Here is a 19194-nt window from a genome sequence, read left to right on the forward strand (position 1 = left end):
CAGTTGCTCATGTGACAGAATGTGGCCTTGCTCAAGAATTTGAAGTGTGGTGAAGAAAAACCCCTGGGTTGGAAGGAGAAAGTGAGAAGACAGAAGCTCTTTAGGCAGTAGCACCATATTGCAGCAGTTCTCATAAATCAGCTCTTGAAAAAGCAAGTGATTTTTTTAAAAAGGCCATCAAATATTTTTCATTGCTTTGTCATTTGTGGCAGAATCCTAGGAGGCACATCCTTTACGTTAATGAAGTTATAATTGATAGGTTTTTCCTTCATGCAGTAGCAGCTGGCAAGCTCAGAGCATGAATGTAATGTTCAGTCAATAGGTTAAAACCCTTTTTATGTGATTTCTTGGTATAAGGTTTTCTATATATTGTTTCCTTTTTCTTTGCAAAATTGTTACTCTTAACTGCCTTATTGCATAAATATTTTTAGTACAAGCATTCTTAAATCATTTGTTGGGAGTTAGGGGAATATAGCTTATAAATTACCATGTATTATGTAGTCTGAACAAGCATTTGGTAGAGTCACATTTTGTGCAGGGGTTTAGTTCTAAAGTCAACAGGTTATACCAAAATCACATATAGAAAAAAATTACCCTTGCAAGTCCCTAGGGCAGGAGCCATAGCGAACATATCAAGTCTCAGTAAGTTCCCCAAGTTAAGTTTCCCTCTAGTATTGGAGCAGATTGTTGTTGATTGGTAGAAAACCAAATCCAGTGGCTGGTTGTGTTTAGTGGTTCCACTGTCCCAAGGATGGATGTCCGTACACTTATGCACTCAGGTCAGATTCTTTCAACAGGAGACACCCAGGGAAACATACTGTTGGGACATAGGTTTGTCTCTTCTCTTATAGTGTGGATCCCCAACCCCTGGGCCATGGACCAGCACGGGTCTGTGGCCTGTTAGGAACCCAGCTGCACAGCAGGAGGTGAGCAGTGGGAGAATGAGCGTGATCGCTTGAGCTCTGCCTTCTATCAGACCAGCAGCAGCGTAAGATTATCATGGGAGAGTGAACTGCATGTGTGAGGGATCTAGGTTGCATGCTCCTTATGAGAATCTAATGCCTGATGATCTGAGATAGACGTTTCATCCCAAAACCATTCCCCCCACCCCAGTCTGTGGAAAATTTGTCTTCCATGAAACTGGTCCCTGGTGCCAAAAATGTTGGGGACTAATGCCTTGTAGCCCTTCAGACTCTTGCTGGGAGGTTGGGTGACATCTTTAAAACAAATTGACGTAAAATTCACATAACAAAATTAACCATTTATAGTGAACAATTCAGTGGCGTTTAGTACATTTGCAATGTTGTGCGACCATCACCGCTATCTAGTTCCAAAACATCCTCTTCATCCCAAAGGAAACCCTGTGCCCGCCAGGTAGTCCCTCCTCTTTCCTTCCTCCTTCCAACCCTGACAGCCACAAATCTGCTTTCTGTCTCTGTGGATTTACCTATCTTGAACATCTCATGTAAGTGGAACCATACAACATGTGAATGTTTGTGTCTGGCTTTGTCTACCTAACGTGATGTTTTTGAGGTTCATTCCTGTTGTAGCCTGAATCAGTATGCCATTCCTTCTGTAGGCTGAAGGATCTTCCACTTTGTGGATGGACTACATTTGGCTTATCCATTCATCCATCAATAGACACTTGGGTTGTTGCTGAATTTTGGCTATTATGAATAATGCTGCCATGACATTTCTGTATAAGTATTTGAACACCTGTTTCCAATGCTCTGGGCATAAATATAGGAGCAAATTACTGGGTAAGGTAGTGAGTCTGTTGAACTTTCTAGGGAACCACTAAACTTTTTCTGCAGTGGCTGCACCATTTTACCTCTCCACTGGAAATATATGAGGGTTCCCATTTTTGACCTCCTCAGCTGTGTGGCATAATTGTTCTCTCCTAAGTTCAACCCCATTGTTTTGGTAGAAAAGGGTTCCCTTTGGGGCTGGCTGTGACTAATATGAAACAAATTTAAATTTAACCATGCTTCTTTTCCACTGGGAAGTCAGAGTATGCATTGCAGATACATGTAAGCTGATGAAGTACAATTATTGAGAGACATTTTTATTTTAAGTTCTGGGGTACATGTGCAGGACATGCAGGTTTGTTACATAGGTAAACGTGTGCCATGGTGGTTTGCTGCACCTATCAACTCATCACCTAGGTATTAAGCCCAGCATGCATTAGCTATTTTTCCTGATTCTCTGCCTTCCCCTACCCTCAACCTCCGACAGTCCCCAGTGTGTGATGTTCCCCTCCCCATATCCATGTGTTCTCATCATTCAGCTCCCGCTTATAAGTGAGAACTCGTGGTGTTTGGTTTTCTGTTCCTGCATTAATTTACTGCAGATAATGGCTTCCAGCTCCATCCATGTAACTGCAAAGGACATGATCTCATTCCCTTTTATGGCTGTGTAGAATTCCATGGTGTATATGTACCATGCTTTCTTTATCCAGTCTATCATTGATGGGCATTTGGGTTGATTCCATGTCTTTGCTATTGTGAATAGTGTGAATAGTGCTACAGTGAACATATGCTTGCATGTATCTTTATAATAGAATGATTTATATTTCTTTGGGTATATACCCAGTAATGAGATTGCTGGGTCAAATGGTATTTCTGGTTCTAGATCTTCAAGGAATTATCACAGTGTCTTCCACAATGGTTGAACTAATTTACATCCCCATCAACACTGTAAAAGTGTTTCTCCACAGCCTTGCCAGCATCTGTTGTTTCTTGACAGACTTTTTAATGATCGCCATTATGACTGGTATGAGATGGTATCTCATTGTGGTTTTAATTTGCATTTCTCTAATAATCGGTGATGTTGAGCTTTTTTGCATATGTTTTTTGGCCACATAAATGTCTTCTTTTGAGAAGTTTGTGTTCATGTTCTTTGCCCACTTTTTAATGGGTTTGTTTTTCTTGTAAGTTTGTTTAAGTTCCTTGTAGATTCTGGATATCACACTTATGTCAAATGGATAGATTGCAAATATTTCCTCCCATTCCACAGGTTGTCTGCTCTGACGATAGTTTCTTTTGCTGTGCAGAAGCTGAGAGAAGCCTTATTTAAAAGGTGAATGTAAATGTCATAAAGTTGCCTGAGAATCTGCTTCATGTGTTATATTTTTCCACTTGAGCTTGTCTCTAACCTGTGTTAGGAACACAGTTTTTAAATAGCGCCATGTGCTTCCCTGCAATTGCATTATTGGCATATGTGCAATGCTGACATATCAAACAGATCAGGAATAGCATGTATCCGTCATGGTTGAAGCAAGTTTCTGAAAATAGAAGGGAACTGAGAGTTTTGGAGTTGCTCTCTCCAGCCTCCCCCAGAACCGTCCCCTGACACTAGGGAACCAGAAGCAATTGTTTTAGTGCCAGTCCCTTTATTAGCGTAATATTTCACATTCAAATTGCCTTTTACGACTTGAAAAGTACATTGATATAAATTATCTCATTTAAACTGCCAGGAATACTTAGGCTAAACAGTTTCCCCAAATTACATCTGGTCAGTGTTAGGACAGGCTTCAAACCCAGGTCCTCTAAGCCACAATGGTCCCTCCACGCCCTGGGATGACTTAGCTGACTGCCCTGGGCCTTGACCTCAAGGGGTGGGCGGGAGTAGGGCTCAGTGACCATCAGGACCCTGGACAGCAGCAACCACTCCCCTTCCACCCTGTGGTTGGTTTCGCCTCTCCTTAGTTCAGGCTCCCTCTCCAGGCTTCCCACCACTCGCTTTTCTTCCCTTCCCTTCCTTCCTTTTACTCTCCCACCCATGCCTTTAGGCTAGAACCACTTATGAAGCCTTTTTAGAAAGAAAAAATATTAACAAGCACACTCCAGTGTTGACTTAGATTATTTTTATTATACGTTATTATAATTGATAATTACATCATTCTTATATGACATTATTCTACCAGACTTGTATATTATAACTAAATAGTCTATGTTTGAGCATAATATGGTTATTTATAATTCATAATGTAATTACATGTGTCCAGAGATAAAACTTGTTATAACATTTTTATGGCTTTTCTAAACCATAAGGCCAAAATGAATGAGCAGATCAAAGAGAAACAACTTCAAGACACCAATAAAATTCAAAACCCAAACTTGCTGTGACTTAATGTGTCATAAGACATTTAACTTAAATCACTTTTCCTCTTATAAGTAAAGTTAATGCCTTTGTACAGTTGGCTGGAAGTTGGCTCGATTCCTACCACTGATCTCTTTCAAACTCTTGCAAGATCTTTGATGCCTGAGCCTGTAGAAGTCATTTGGCTTTCATCGAGCACAAAGGCACCATTGAAGTTAGCTTTCATTGTCTTTCAACATCTCAAGGCAGTCAATACCGCGATTCTTCAGGCCAGCACAGGAGGGCCCATAAACCCAAATGTAGATGTTGATCTTTGGTCCTGAATAGGGCACAAAATTGTTCCTTTATATATTCTTTTAGATTTCATGGAAATGAAAATACCCAGAAATATTTTTGTAGGCTCCCAAGACTGTATCTGCAGTCCCCAGTGCAAGGGAAGATGCCCCAGGCATTCCATAACCCCCCACCCCTGCCAACTGGAGGCATTTCCAAACCTTCCTCTGGGCCTCGGGAAGGCGTGACCCAGGGAAGTGGCTGGGCGATGCTCTTCCTAAGGAGAGTCAGAGGCGAATTGGGGCGGGGAGGAGGGGTCTCAAACCTGAGAGCTGCACGTCCGGGCTTGAGTCCCACCCCTCCAGGTGCTTGGGGGGACTGCTTGCTCAGTTACTTAACCTCCTTGTGCTTGAATGTCTTCCCTTCACAAGCAGGATAGCAAGAATGTCTGCCACATGGCAGTGCTAGGAGGACTGGATGAGATTTCAAAAGGAAGAGGAAGAAAGCAAAGAACCTATATTGGTTCTTGGCCCAGCGTAGAAGCCCAGGGGATCAAAGCTGCTGTATCATCCAACACGAGCTCTTTGGGTCATCTCCCCCAACACGATCTCGTCCCCAAGTGCCCCGTCCTTCTCTCTGCTGCCCTCATGCCTTCCCCTTGTGTCCGTCTGCACCAGCCAATGCCCCCATGAATGTTACCACTCTCAGCCTTGCCTGGGCTTCCTGGAGGGCTGCTGTTCCCGGCAGCCACCCACAACCCACTTGCCTGTGGGAGGAAGGAGGAGTTACTGACTCTGTCACTGCCTCCAGGGCCTTCTTCTCCACCTTTCTTAGTCATCCATGCCCCTAGAAGGCTCAAATCATGACCTTGTCTCTCTGCACCTCTTCTCACCCAGCGCTCTGCAAAAAGCATCTCCTCCCTCTTCCTCTTTATCTCCCACCCACTGACACTGCCCTCTGCTTATCCCATCACCAGAACCTCTCCTGGAGGTCACAGAGATGTCCGTGATGCTGGGCAGTAGCTGACCTGCCGGTCCCCACTCTCAAGGCTCTGGCCACTCAGCTTCTAGGACAGCCCAGGGCTGGCTTCCCATTGCTTCTGCTCTGTACTCTACAGGATCAGCTCATGCCCATTTGTGATGCTTGGGCTTCTCCCAGCTCTGTCTCCTGCTCCTTAATCTTGCTGAGAGCTCCTCCCCTCCCATGACTCAAAGTGGCATCGGTATCAGTGCAGTTCACATCTGGATCTGGGTCAGGCTCTCCTTCCTGAGCTCTGGGCCATGTGGGGAACTGTCCCCTAAGCATTTCCACCAGGCCTCATGTGGGGTCTCACACTCACCAAGCACCAGCGCAACCAAACGTGCGCCATCCCTTAAATCTGCACTTTCTCCCTCCTCCCTGCCTCTGCAGCTCCCAGCCAGACTGTGGTGCTGCCCTCTCTAATCACCAAGCCATGCTATTTCACCTGCTCTAGTAACTCCTGAGCCCGCCTTCGTCTTTCTGCTGCCATAATCTCAGTTCTGGCCACTGGCACTTGTCCCCTAAATGAGTGCAAATTGGTCTCTTTGGCTCCAGCCTGACCCCTCTTCAATCTGTTTAATGTCCAGGACAGTATTTCCCGAATGCAGATATTATTTTTCTATTATTTCACTTCAGCACCTTTGACAGCTTCTGCATTTCATTCTAAATAAAGTACAAATTCGTCAGTGGGGCTCATGAAGTCCTCACCACCCAACCCTTCCTGCTTCTCCACACCTGCTACCCCCAGCGCCTGTCCAGCCAGAGCCCAGCTGTCTGCAGCTCTCTGCATGTGGTGTGTCCTCTCCGCTGTGGGTCTGTGCATGGGGTTGGTCACTCGTGAGGTGTGTCCCTTGCTCACTGCAGCCTGGCTGGGCTCTGCTTAAGGCCATCAGGAATCCGGCCTGGTTCATGCCTCTGGCACCACAGGTAGAGGACAAAAAAGAGCAGAGAAGAAGCTGCTGTACTCTTGGGAGGCTGCATTGCATTCACATAAGAATTGACTGCATTAATGTGATCAGAAAGACATGACGGGTTAATTACCACGTCCACTCTCTCACTGAGGTGCTTCCCATGTCCAAATCCTCCCCTGCTCAGGAGCAGTGTCCATATCCAGGGATGGGAGCACCACCTAGCATCTGGAGGCAACCTCTTTACTTTGAGGCCAGCAGAGCAGAGGCCGTGAGGAAGTGTCTCGCCGGGGCCTGTCCGGCCAGGAGATTGGATGTTCTTGATTTTGAATCCTGTAGCGTGGATGCCAGATCCTGAGAGCCAGAGGCCTTGCTGTGCCCTTTCATGCCTTTGTTATGTGTGTGTGCTGGGTAGACCCTCTTCCCTACCTCTGAGACCAGACCTGTATAAGGAGATACTGAGAATTCCTCTCGCCTCTCCCCATAGCAACCAGCATTCCTGACATCCCAACTCAGAACGCCCTGCGCTGTCTGCTGTACCCACAAGACTGGGGGCAGGGGCTGCTTCTCACCCACTCATTCCGGGGCCCCTGCTGAGCCCGGTACTGGCACATACACACTCAGTGGTGGTGGTGGTGGAGGGATTATTGAAATGAATAAAATTGACAAGTTATGGAAAGAACACGCTTTTTCCTTTCTCTTGTCAGTTTCTCACCCAGAGAAGTGGCCACCTTGTCCATTGGAAGGGGGATTTAACTGGAGCTCCTGATGGGGAACGGAATGTCTTTGGAAGACCTAGTTTCTTTCTTGATGAGCCCTTGAGCTGCCTCAGGAGACTCCGGGAAGCCTCCTGTCCATGTCTCGCTGCTTTAGCAGGGGCCACACACTAGCTCAGGCTGCCATAGCTGGATCCCACAGACCGGGCAGCTTAAATGACAGAGCTCGCCTTTCTCACAGTCCTGGAGGCTGGAAGCCTAAGCCCAAGGTGCTGGCTGGTTTGATTCCTGGTGCGAGCCACTTCTTGATTTGCAGATGGCTGTTTTCCCACTGTGTCCTCACATGGCTAGGTGGTGGGTGGGGGACAGAGAGAGATGGAGGCAGAGAGACACCGCCACACACAGAGACATAGAGACAGAGAGGCAGAGAGACATGGAGACAGAGCCAGAGAGGCAGAGAGACATGGAGACAGAGCCAGAGAGGCAGAGAGACACGGAGACAGAGCCAGAGAGGCAGAGAGACATGGAGACAGAGCCAGAGAGGCAGAGAGACATGGAGACAGAGCCAGAGAGGCAGAGAGACACGGAGACAGAGCCAGAGAGGCAGAGAGACACGGAGACAGAGCCAGAGAGGCAGAGAGACATGGAGACAGAGCCAGAGAGGCAGAGAGACATGGAGACAGAGCCAGAGAGGCAGAGAGACATGGAGACAGAGCCAGAGAGGCAGAGAGACATGGAGACAGAGCCAGAGAGGCAGAGAGACATGGAGACAGAGCCAGAGAGGCAGAGAGACATGGAGACAGAGCCAGAGAGGCAGAGAGACATGGAGACAGAGCCAGAGAGGCAGAGAGACATGGAGACAGAGCCAGAGAGGCAGAGAGACATGGAGACAGAGCCAGAGAGGCAGAGAGACATGGAGACAGAGCCAGGAAAACGAACAGAGAGACAGACATAGAGACAGAAAGTGGCAGAGGCAGAAAGAAACACTGAAACAGAGGCAGAATGAGACTGAGAGAGAGAGGGAAAGAGAGGCAGGGAGAGAGACCAAGATCGCCCTCCTCCTAGAAAGCCCCGTACCCTATTGGATCAGCATCTCATGACCTCATGTAACCTTCCTTACCTCCTAAGAGACCCATCTCTAAATATAGCCACCCTGGGGCTAGGGCTTCAAAGTACGAATTTGGGGAGATGCAATTCAGTTCACAGCAGAAAGGGAGGTGGCCTCAGGCACTGTGGGCCCTCCTACATGGGAACCCATCTCCTCGTCCTCTCCCTGCACACAGGAGGTCCACACCCCCTGGGGCTCCCTGCACCTCCCCTCACACCACCTGCTCTTGGACTCTGCTCAAGTCCAGCTGCTTTTATGCAGCGTCCCACCTTTAAGTCGAATTCCGCCGTAGATGTGTTTATTTTGGGAGGGAGTCTGTGGTATGTGTTTTGAATTAGTAGCCACCATATCCAAACAGGGATGTTTTGGGTGGAAACCCAGCGTCCCAGCTCCTAAAGACACAGACAGCTGTCAGGGCTGGTTCCCGTCCCCATGTGGCACCCGCCAGAGGGATAGGGTCGCAGCTGCCCGCTAAGAGTGGGGCCTGGGCCGGCTGGTTGCTGCGACCTCCAGAACGCCTGGCCCTGTCCTGGCGTGTGTGTTACACGCCTCTCCTTGTGGTCAGTGGCATTTGAAAGACTTACCTTGGCCCTTTTCCCTCCTGCCTCATCCTTATTAGAATTCACTTTTTGCAACACAGCAGCTAGAAAATCAAATAAGGCCGTTTCTGTTTAATGTGTTAGTGGATATTAATGGATTAAAAGATCTCCTTAACTGGCAATTGTGTAGCTGCCCTGGGAGGGGGATTTCAGGGACACTTGGCCCTAGGAGTCCTCAAATCCAACCCCAGCATGCTCTGGTGGGTGTGTAAGTGGAAGTAAGGAAGAATCCTTCCTGTCTGTGGCTGCAGACAATTAAATTCCACAAACTGTGTGTTTTGATTCTTACAGGGTAGGCCCTGTCTCATGAGGGCATCCACTGGCTGGGAAACCCTCTTTTGTGTGGCTTTAACCTCAAAGGATTAGAGACTGAAATGAATCCCATTGCAATGCTTACGTGTCCTTCCCCGGAAAACAGAGCCAATGCATTTCTGAAGAAGCAAAAACATATCTGGAAGCTGGGATTTCTCTTTTCATGATTGTTATTTCAGGTCACGAAGCTGAGATGGGGGTGTTTCCTACAGCTGGAGCTCAGAACGTTCTCCCCATCAGGGTCCCAGCAGCGTGGGAGTCATGGGCTTCCTGTCACCAGGCGGGGGCGTAAGTCATCACGCTCAACCACTGGCACTCAGAGGTGGTCAGAACTCAACAGCATCAAAGCCCCACGATGGCGGACCCAGCGAGGGTGTCAGTTACACTGTAGTGTGGGGCCGCGTGTGCATTGGTGTGATCTGAGGCACTGAGGTGCTGGTGCCTCCCTCTAGGCTGTAGAAAACCTTGTTACTCAGACAGAGTGTCAGATTATATTATCCCCCCCACTCCACCCCACAGTCCTCCCCTTCCTCCGCCTGGGGACTCTCACGGCTGGTGCCACCGGTGCTGGCTGCTGGCAGACTCTTGTTTTGTCGTGTTGCAGTTCCAGGCCCACATCTTGGAGACCTGATCGCAAGCGTGCAGCCAGCACATAGGTGATCTGCATTTTGCTTGGTATTCCTGCGGAATTTCTTCAGTGGTGCTGATTAATTCAGAAAGTCTTGATTAGATTGGGGTAGTGTCCACCTCCCCGGGTGGACAGCTGTGGTAGCACACAGGGTCAGTTACGAGGCCTTCCAGGTTAAGCCATCTTGCCTTTCAGCATCTTCACAGGATCAGAAGGGTAAGCAGTAGGCGTTTTCTGAATTCCCCCCCAAGGCCTGCAAACACATGCGTGTCAGGGTGGTATCTGTGCCTGCCACTGCAGGGGACAGTGGGGACCAACGCTGGCTTCCCTGTGGAGCTGCTCGTGGAACCACATGTCCCCATGCCCACCTCTGGGCTTCTTCAGGGTAAGCATGGACAACGTGGGATGCTCATAATCTGGCAAATAAAGTCTCATAATTTGAGGAGGCTCAAGCTGGTACCTTTGCTGTTTTCTTTGTGCCTTTACCTGGCTGTCTTTGTCACTGAATGGGTTTCCTTTACTATCATGGTAGGAAGGGCTTTGGCACTTGGCTAAGTTTTTTGTGATTCTTGAAGTATGAGGTAGGGGGTTGTCAGTTTCAAGACAATGTTGCTTTTCGATAGCTCTCCCTGTTACTGGCTTTTGTTTTTTTGAGACAGAGTTTCACTCTTGTTGCCCAAGCTGGAGTACAATGGTGCGATCTCCGATCTCCGATCACTGAACCCACCTCCCAGGTTCAAGTGATTCTTCTGCCTTAGCCTCCTAAGTAGCTGGGATTACACGCATGCACCACCACGCCCAGCTAATTTTTTTTTTTTTTGTATTTTTTAGTAGAGGTGGGGTTTCACCATGGCCAGGCTGGTCTCGAACTCCTGACCGCAGGTGATCCGCCCGCCTCGGCCTCCCAGAGTGCTGACTGGCTTCTTTTAGGGTAGGGTGCACCCAGTGTAGTAAGTGGTATCTGGAGTGCCTATTCACGCTTGGACCAATTTGGGAAGCTACATTGGAAAAAGATGGAGATGTTTCTCTCCCTTTGCATGGGTTGGTGTTTCCTGGACAAGATTTAGATCCCGAGCTTTTTTCCTGAAAAGATTGATTTCATTTCATCAGGTTAAGCAGCTGACCTTGAATCACTAAGATGAAATATAAATAAAATAAATAGATGTAAGCATTTCTGTAACCACCAGAAAACTGGGTGAAAGACCAGCCTTGTTTATCTTCCCTGTGCTCCTTTCCTGCGATTCACTCTTCCTAAATGCAATGCAGAGAGAGGCGGATGGCGTGAACCAGGTGGCTGTTTGGTGGCAGAATGTGGAAGAGGCAGGCAATCATTGCAATGCCTTCAGGAGGGAAGGAGCCACTTGTTTGAGCCTTGACCCTGTGCAGTAAGATGTACTTAGTGTTCCGTGAGATTGATGTCCGCAAATCCTCACAACATCTGCTAGGGCTATAGCTTTTACATCCTTAAGTCATAGAGAGTGCAGGGACGCCAGGCAGCTTGTCCAAGGTCACGTTTAAGGAGAGCTCCAAATTGTATTTAGGCAATTTGACCTCAGAACCCATAATCTAACCCCTATTTCAAATGTCTCTTGTTCTCAAATTCTCTGAGCTATGGCTGCCTTAGTTTACATTGGGGCATGTCGGCCTCTGAGGTCAGCAGCCAGGTGTTTTGATTAGCACACCCATCCCATTCCCTTAAGACCTCCAGGGATTCCTCCATGTGGGACATGCTGAAGCGTCTGCAGTTCTCTCAAGCAACAAGTGTGGGACTAAATTATCTGCTTTACTTGAGAAAGGCAACAATAAGTGTTATGCCATCCAGACCATCTCAGAAGACAGAAGAGAATTGCTCCATTATCAATCACTTTCCCTAAGGTGGGGGGGATCACTGTTTCCCAGAGGAAAAGCACCACTGTTTTTTACATTTGAGTTCCATTGCTATGTTTTATTGCTGTGAAAATGTAGGTGCCATAGAGTAGCGGAGCTCATTATGACTGTGGCTAAGAGAAAAGGAAGGTTGACTGAAAAATGGAAGCTGAAAGTAGCCAGGAGGAGCCTCTCTTCTCCTGGGAAATGTTGAAACCACGTGATTTCTTGCTGCTTTTCTATTGTGTGAATGGAGCCTAGACTCGTAGCACTTGAAATATTGTAACAGAGATGAACAAGATCAGTTCAAGATGTGAGTGTCCCACCAGTATTAATTCATTTAGGGTGTGAACAGAGAGCAAACTCGAACAACTGGGAAAAAGCGAAGTTCTGGGAAAAAGAGAAGTTCTCAGCCTGACAGCTGGTAGTTGGTGTAATTCCAGCCACCTTCCAGTGTGAGTCATTGATTATCCCTTCTGCTTCTCTTTCAACCTTTTGGAATGGATGTCATTCCTTCTTTTAGGATTCTCAACTTACTTATTGAAGTCCTTTTCAGGTTGCTTTATTATTTTTATTTCCTCTGGAGTAAATTCATCCTGATTATTAATTTTGTGGGATCTCTTTAGTAGGGTTAGTTTTCTTTATGTGTTCTGGAATTTCTTTTTCAGACTCATCTTGAATGGGTTTTTTTTTTTTTTTATTCACCAGAAGACTCATTGCATCTTTTATTAATCATAGCAGAAGACTTGGAAACAACAGTGGAAAAATAGTTAAGTAAGTGTGGGGACTTCTATACAATGTAATATTTGGTTGCCACTGAAAATGACAATAACATCAGGAAATGCTCATGCTGCTTGCTATATTTAAAAAAAAAAAGACACAGGATGTGAATAGTGTCTTGATTATGTAGGAAATAAAATTCATCAAGGAAAACAAAATCTGGAAGGAAATACACAAAAAAGTTCACTGTAATAATTCTGAGTAGGAAAATTATGAGATAAGTTTTAAAAAATCTGTATTTTTAATAACATTGTTATACTTTCTCATTTAGGAAGGATTCACTAGCCCCAAATTATTATGACCATTAAATATGTATATTTATATATAATCCTAATACATTCCTTTTTTTTTCTTTTTTTTTTAATTTAAGTTCTAGGGTACATGTGCATAACGTGCAGGTTTGTTACATATGTATACTTGTGCCATGTTGGTATGCTGCACCCATTAACTCGTCAGCACCCATCAATTCGTCATTTATATCATGTATAACTCCCAATGCAATCCCTCCCCCCTCCCGCCTCCCCATGATAGGCCCCGGTGTGTGATGTTCCCCTTCCCGAGTCTGAGTGATGTCATTGTTCAGTTCCCACCTATGAGTGAGAACATGCGGTGTTTGGTTTTCTCTTCTTGTGATAGTTTGCTAAGAATGATGGTTTCCAGCTGCATCCATGTCCCTACAAAGGACGCAAACTCATCCTTTTTTATGGCTGCATAATATTCCATGGTGTATATGTGCCACATTTTCTTAATCCAGTCTGTCACAGATGGACATTTGGGTTGATTCCAAGTCTTTGCTATTGTGAATAGTGCCACAATAAACATACGTGTGCATGTGTCTTTATAGCAGCATGATTTATAATCCTTTGGGTATATACCCAGTAGTGGGATGGCTGGGTCATATGGTACATCTAGTTCTAGATCCTTGAGGAATTGCCATACTGTTTTCCATAATGGTTGAACTAGTTTACAATCCCACCAACAGTGTAAAAGTGTTCCTATTTCTCCACATCCTCTCCAGCACCTATTGTTTCCTGACTTTTTAATGATTGCCATTCTAACTGGTGTGAGATGGTATCTCATTGTGGTTTTGATTTGCATTTCTCTGATGGCCAGTGATGACGAGCATTTTTTCATGTGTCTGTTGGCTGTATGAATGTCTTCTTTTGAGAAATGTCTGTTCCTATCCTTTGCCCACTTTTTGATGGGGTTGTTGTTTTTTTTCTTGTAAATTTGTTTGAGTTCTTTGTAGATTCTGGATATTAGCCCTTTGTCAGATGAGTAGATTGCAAAAATGTTCTCCCATTCTGTAGGTTGCCTGTTCACTCTGATGGTAGTTTCTTTTGCTGTGCAGAAGCTCTTTAGTTTAATTAGATCCCATGTGTCAATTTTGGCTTTTGTTGCCGTTGCTTTTGGTGTTTTAGACATGAAGTCCTTGCCCATGCCTATGTCCTGAATGGTACTACCTAGGTTTTCTTCTAGGGTTTTTATGGTATTAGGTCTAACATTTAAGTCTCTAATCCATCTTGAATTAATCTTCATATAAGGAGTAAGGAAAGGATCCAGTTTCAGCTTTCTACTTATGGCTAGCCAATTTTCCCAGCACCATTTATTAAATAGGGAATCCTTTCCCCATTTCTTGTTTCTCTCAGGTTTGTCAAAGATCAGATGGCTGTAGATGTGTGGTATTATTTCTGAGGACTCTGTTCTGTTCCATTGGTCCATATCTCTGTTTTGGTACCAGTACCATGCTGTTTTGGTTACTGTAGCCTTGTAGTATAGTTTGAAGTCAGGTAGCGTGATGCCTCCAGCTTTGTTCTTTTGACTTAGGATTGTCTTGGCAATGCGGGCTCTTTTTTGGTTCCATATGAACTTTAAAGCAGTTTTTTCCAATTCTGTGAAGAAAGTCATTGGTAGCTTGATGGGGATGGCATTGAATCTCTAAATAACCTTGGGCAGTATGGCCATTTTCACGATATTGATTCTTCCTATCCATGAGCATGGTATGTTCTTCCATTTGTTTGTGTCCTCTTTGATTTCACTGAGCAGTGGTTTGTAGTTCTCCTTGAAGAGGTCCTTTACATCCCTTGTAAGTTGGATTCCTAGGTATTTTATTCTCTTTGAAGCAATTGTGAATGGAAGTTCATTCATGATTTGGCTCTGTTTGTCTGTTACTGGTGTATAAGAATGCTTGTGATTTTTGCACATTAATTTTGTATCCTGAGACTTTGCTGAAGTTGCTTATCAGCTTAAGGAGATTTTGGGCTGAGACAATGGGGTTTTCTAAATATACAATCATGTCATCTGCAAACAGGGACAATTTGACTTCTTCTTTTCCTAACTGGATACCCTTGATTTCTTTCTCTTGCCTGATTGCCCTAGCCAGAACTTCCAACACTATGTTGAATAGGAGTGGTGAGAGAGGGCATCCCTGTCTTGTGCCAGTTTTCAAAGGGAATTTTTCCAGTTTTTGCCCATTCAGTATGATATTGGCTGTGGGTTTGTCATAAATAGCTCTTATTATTTTGAGGTACGTTCCATCAATACCGAATTTATTGAGCGTTTTTAGCATGAAGGGCTGTTGAATTTTGTCAAAAGCCTTTTCTGCATCTATTGAGATAATCATGTGGTTCTTGTCTTTGGTTCTGTTATATGCTGGATTATGTTTATTGATTTGCGAATGTTGAACCAGCCTTGCATCCCAGGGATGAAGCCCACTTGATCATGGTGGATAAGCTTTTTGATGTGCTGCTGAATCCGGTTTGTCAGTATTTTATTGAGGATTTTTGCATCGATGTTCATCAGGGATATTGGTCTAAAATTTTCTTTTTTGTTGTGTCTCTGCCACGCTTTGGTATCAGGATGATGTTGGCCTCATAAAATGAGTTAGGGAGGATTCCCTCTTTTTCAATTGATTGGAATAGTTTCAGAAGGAATGGTACCAGCTCCTCTTTGTACCTCTGGTAGAATTCAGCTGTGAATCCATCTGGTCCTGGACTTTTTTTGGTTGGTAGGCTATTAATTATTGCCTCAATTTCAGAGCCTGCTATTGGTCTATTCAGGGATTCAACTTCTTCCTGGTTTAGTCTTGGGAGAGTGTAAGTGTCCAGGAAATTATCCATTTCTTCTAGATTTTCTAGTTGATTTATGTAGAGGTGTTTATAGTATTCTCTGATGGTAGTTTGTATTTCTGTGGGGCCCGTGGTGATATCCCCTTTATCATTTTTTATTGCGTCTATTTGATTCTTCTCTCTTTTCTTCTTTATTAGTCTTGCTAGCGGTCTGTCAATTTTGTTGATTTTTTCAAAAAACCAAGTCCTGGATGCATTGATTTTTTGGAGGGTTTTTTGTGTCTCTATCTCCTTCAGTTCTGCTCTGATCTTAGTTATTTCTTGCCTTCTGCTAGCTTTTGAATGTGTTTGCTCTTGCTTCTCCAGTTCTTTTAATTGTGATGTTAGAGTGTCAATTTTAGATCTTTCCAGCTTTCTCTTGTGGGCATTTAGTGCTATAAATTTCCCTCTACACACTGCTTTAAATGTGTCCCAGAGATTCTGGTATGTTGTATCTTTGTTCTCATTGGTTTCAAAGAACATCTTTATTTCTGCCTTCATTTCGTTATGTACCCAGTAGTCACTCAGGAGTAGGTTGTTCAGTTTCCATGTAGTTGAGCAGTTTTTATTGAGTTTCTTAGTCCTGAATTCTAGTTTGATTGCACTGTGGTCTGAGAGACAGTTTGTTATAATTTCTGTTCTTTTACATTTGCTGAGGAGTGCTTTACTTCCAATTATGTGGTCAATTTTGGAATAAGTGCGATGTGCTGAGAAGAATGTATATTCTGTTGATTTGGGGTGGAGAGTTCTATAGATGTCTATTAGGTCTGCTTGGTGCAGAGATGAGTTCAATTCCTGGATATCCTTGTTAACTTTCTGTCTCGTTGATCTGTCTAATGTTGACAGTGGAGTGTTGAAGTCTCCCATTATTATTGTATGGGAGTCTAAGTCTCTTTGTAAGTCTCTAAGGATTTGCTTTATGAATTTGGGTGCTCCTGTATTGGGTGCATATATATTTAGGATAGTTAGCTCTTCCTGTTGAATTGATCCCTTTACCATTATGTAATGGCCTTCTTGTCTCTTTTGATCTTTGATGGTTTAAAGTCTATTTTATCAGAGACTAGGATTGCAACCCCTGCTTTTTTTTGTTCTCCATTTGCTTGGTAGATCTTCCTCCATCCCTTTATTTTGAGCCTATGTATGTCTCTGCATGTGAGATGGGTCTCCTGAATACAGCAGACTGATGGGTCTTGACTCTTTATCCAGTTTGCCAGTCTGTGTCTTTTAATTGGAGCATTTAGTTCATTTACATTTAAGGTTAATATTGTTATGTGTGAACTTGATCCTGCCATTATGATATTAACTGGTTATTTTGCTCATTAGTTGATGCAGTTTCTTCCTAGCCTCAATGGTCTTTACATTTTGGCATGTTTTTGCAATGGCTGGTACCGGTTGTTCCTTTCCATGTTTAGGGCTTCCTTCAGGGTCTCTTGTAAGGCAGGCCTGGTGGTGACAAAATCTCTAAGCATTTGCTTATCTGTGAAGGATTTTATTTCTCCTTCACTTATGAAACTTAGTTTGGCTGGATATGAAATTCTGGGTTGAAAATCTTTTCTTTAAGAATGTTGAATATTGGCCCCCACTCTCTTCTGGCTTGTAGAGTTTCTGCTGAGAGATCTGCTGTTAGTCTGATGGGCTTCCCTTTGTGGGTAACCCGACCTTTCTCTCTGGCTGCCCTTAAGATTTTTTCCTTCATTTCAACTTTGGTGAATCTGGCAATTATGTGTCTTGGAGTTGCCCTTCTGGAGGAGTATCTTTGTGGCGTTCTCTATATTTCCTGAATTTGAATGTTGGCCTGCCCTACTAGGTTGGGGAAGTTCTCCCGGATGATATCCTGAAGAGTGTTTTCCAACTTGGTTCCATTTTCCCCCTCACTTTCAGGCACCCCAATCAGACGTAGATTTGGTCTTTTTACGTAATCCCATACTTCTTGCAGGCTTTGTTCATTTCTTTTTCTTCTTTTTTCTTTTGGTTTCTCTTCTCGCTTCATTTCATTCATTTGATCCTCAGTCGCTGATACTCTTTCTTCCAGTTGATCAAGTGGGTTATTGAAGCTTGTGAATTTGTCACGTATTTCTCGTGTCATGGTTTTCATCTCTGTCATTTCATTTATGACCTTCTCTGCATTAATTATTCTAGCTATCAATTCTTCCACTCTTTTTTTCAAGATTTTTAGTTTCTTTGAGCTGGGTACGTAATTCCTCCTTTAGCTCTGAGAAGTTTGATGGACTGAAGCCTTCTTCTCTCATCTCGTCAAAGTCATTCTCTGACCAGCTTTGGTCCGTTGCTGGCGATGAGCTGCACTCCTTTGCAGGGGGAGATGCGCTCTTATTTTTTGAATTTCCAGCTTTTCTGCCCTGCTTCTTCCCCATCTTTGTGGTTTTATCTGCCTCTAGTCTTTAATGATGGTGACGTACTGATGGGGTTTTGGTATAGGTGTTCTTCCTGTTTGGTAGTTTTCCTTCTAATAGTCAGGACCCTCAGCTGTAGGTCTGTTGGAGATTGCTTGAGGTCCACTCCAGACCCTGTTTGCCTGGGTATCAGCAGCAGAGGTTGCAGAAGATAGAATATTGCTGAACAGTGAGTGTACCTGTCTGATTCTTACTTTGGAAGCTTCCTCTCAGGGGTGTACTCGACCCTGTGAGGTGTGGGGTGTCCGACTGCCCCTAGTGGGGGATGTCTCCCAGTTATGCTACTCAGGGGTCAGGGACCCACTTGAGCAGGCAGTCTGTCTGTTCTCAGATTTCAACCTCCGTGTTGGGAGATCCACTGCTCTCTTCAAAGCTGTCAGACAGAGTCGTTCGGGTCTGCACAGGCCTCTGCTGCTTCCCCTGTTGTTTTTTAGCTGTGTCCTGTCCCCAGAGGTGGAGTCTACAGAGACAGGCAGGTTTCCTTGAGCTGCTGTGAGCTCCAACCAGTTCGAGCTTCCCAGCGGCTTTGTTTACCTATTTAAGCCTCAGCAATGGCGGGCGCGCCTCCCCCAGCCTCACTGCTGCCTTGCGATTAGATCGCAGACTGCTGTGTTAGCAATGAGGGAGGCTCCGTGGCCATGGGACCCTCCCGGCCAGGTGTGGGTATAATCTCCTGGTGTGTCCGTTTGCTTAAAGCGCAGTATTGGGGTGGGAATTACCTGATTTTCCAGGTGTTGTGTGTCTCAGTTTGCCTGGCTAGGAAAAGGGATTCCCTTCCCCCTTGTGCTTCCCAGGTGAGGCGATGCCTTGCCCTGCTTCAGCTCTCGCTGGTCGGGCTGCAGCAGCTGACCAGCACCGATTGTCCGGCACTCCCCAGTGAGATGACCCCAGTACTTCAGTTGAAAATGCAGAAATCACCGGTCTTCTGTGTCGCTTGCGCCGGGATTTGGAGACTAGAGCTATTCCTATTCGGCCATCTTGCTCCGCCCCACCAATCCTAATGGAATGGGAGATTCTTAATCCCATCTCTGTGCTCACTCTCTCTGTCTTACCTATTTGTAGTTACTGTACCGCACCCTAGGTGCTCCCAGTCTTGAATTAGATTTTATTATTGGCAGCTCTGAGTCCCTGTGCCATGGTGATATTAGAGAGTAAGACAAGTCCTAAAAATGAGCCTAAAAATGGGTCATCTTCCTCTTGCCTCTCTAGGTGCATCACCTCATAAAAGCTCTGGCTCTAAGCAGAGGTGATGGATTATTTTCAGCTTTCTTTGGGGGCTTAACTGTTGCCTCGGGTCATGTGATGACCTTAGTTCATATCTCTTGTCTTATGTGGAATACACTGAATCTTGGATATCCTGAAAAA

General features: G+C 45.0%; 1 protein-coding gene across 5 annotated transcripts in view; it reads left to right on the forward strand.

Moving 5' to 3' along the window:
* Positions 1–19194, forward strand: part of RIMBP2 (RIMS binding protein 2) — a 332648-nt gene that overhangs the window by 189945 nt on the left and 123509 nt on the right. The gene's annotated exons all lie outside the window — the stretch shown is intronic.

Source organism: Trachypithecus francoisi, unplaced genomic scaffold (genome assembly GCF_009764315.1).
Source record: "Trachypithecus francoisi isolate TF-2019V2 unplaced genomic scaffold, Tfra_2.0 Lachesis_group11, whole genome shotgun sequence".
Classification (NCBI taxonomy): Eukaryota; Metazoa; Chordata; class Mammalia; order Primates; family Cercopithecidae; genus Trachypithecus; species Trachypithecus francoisi.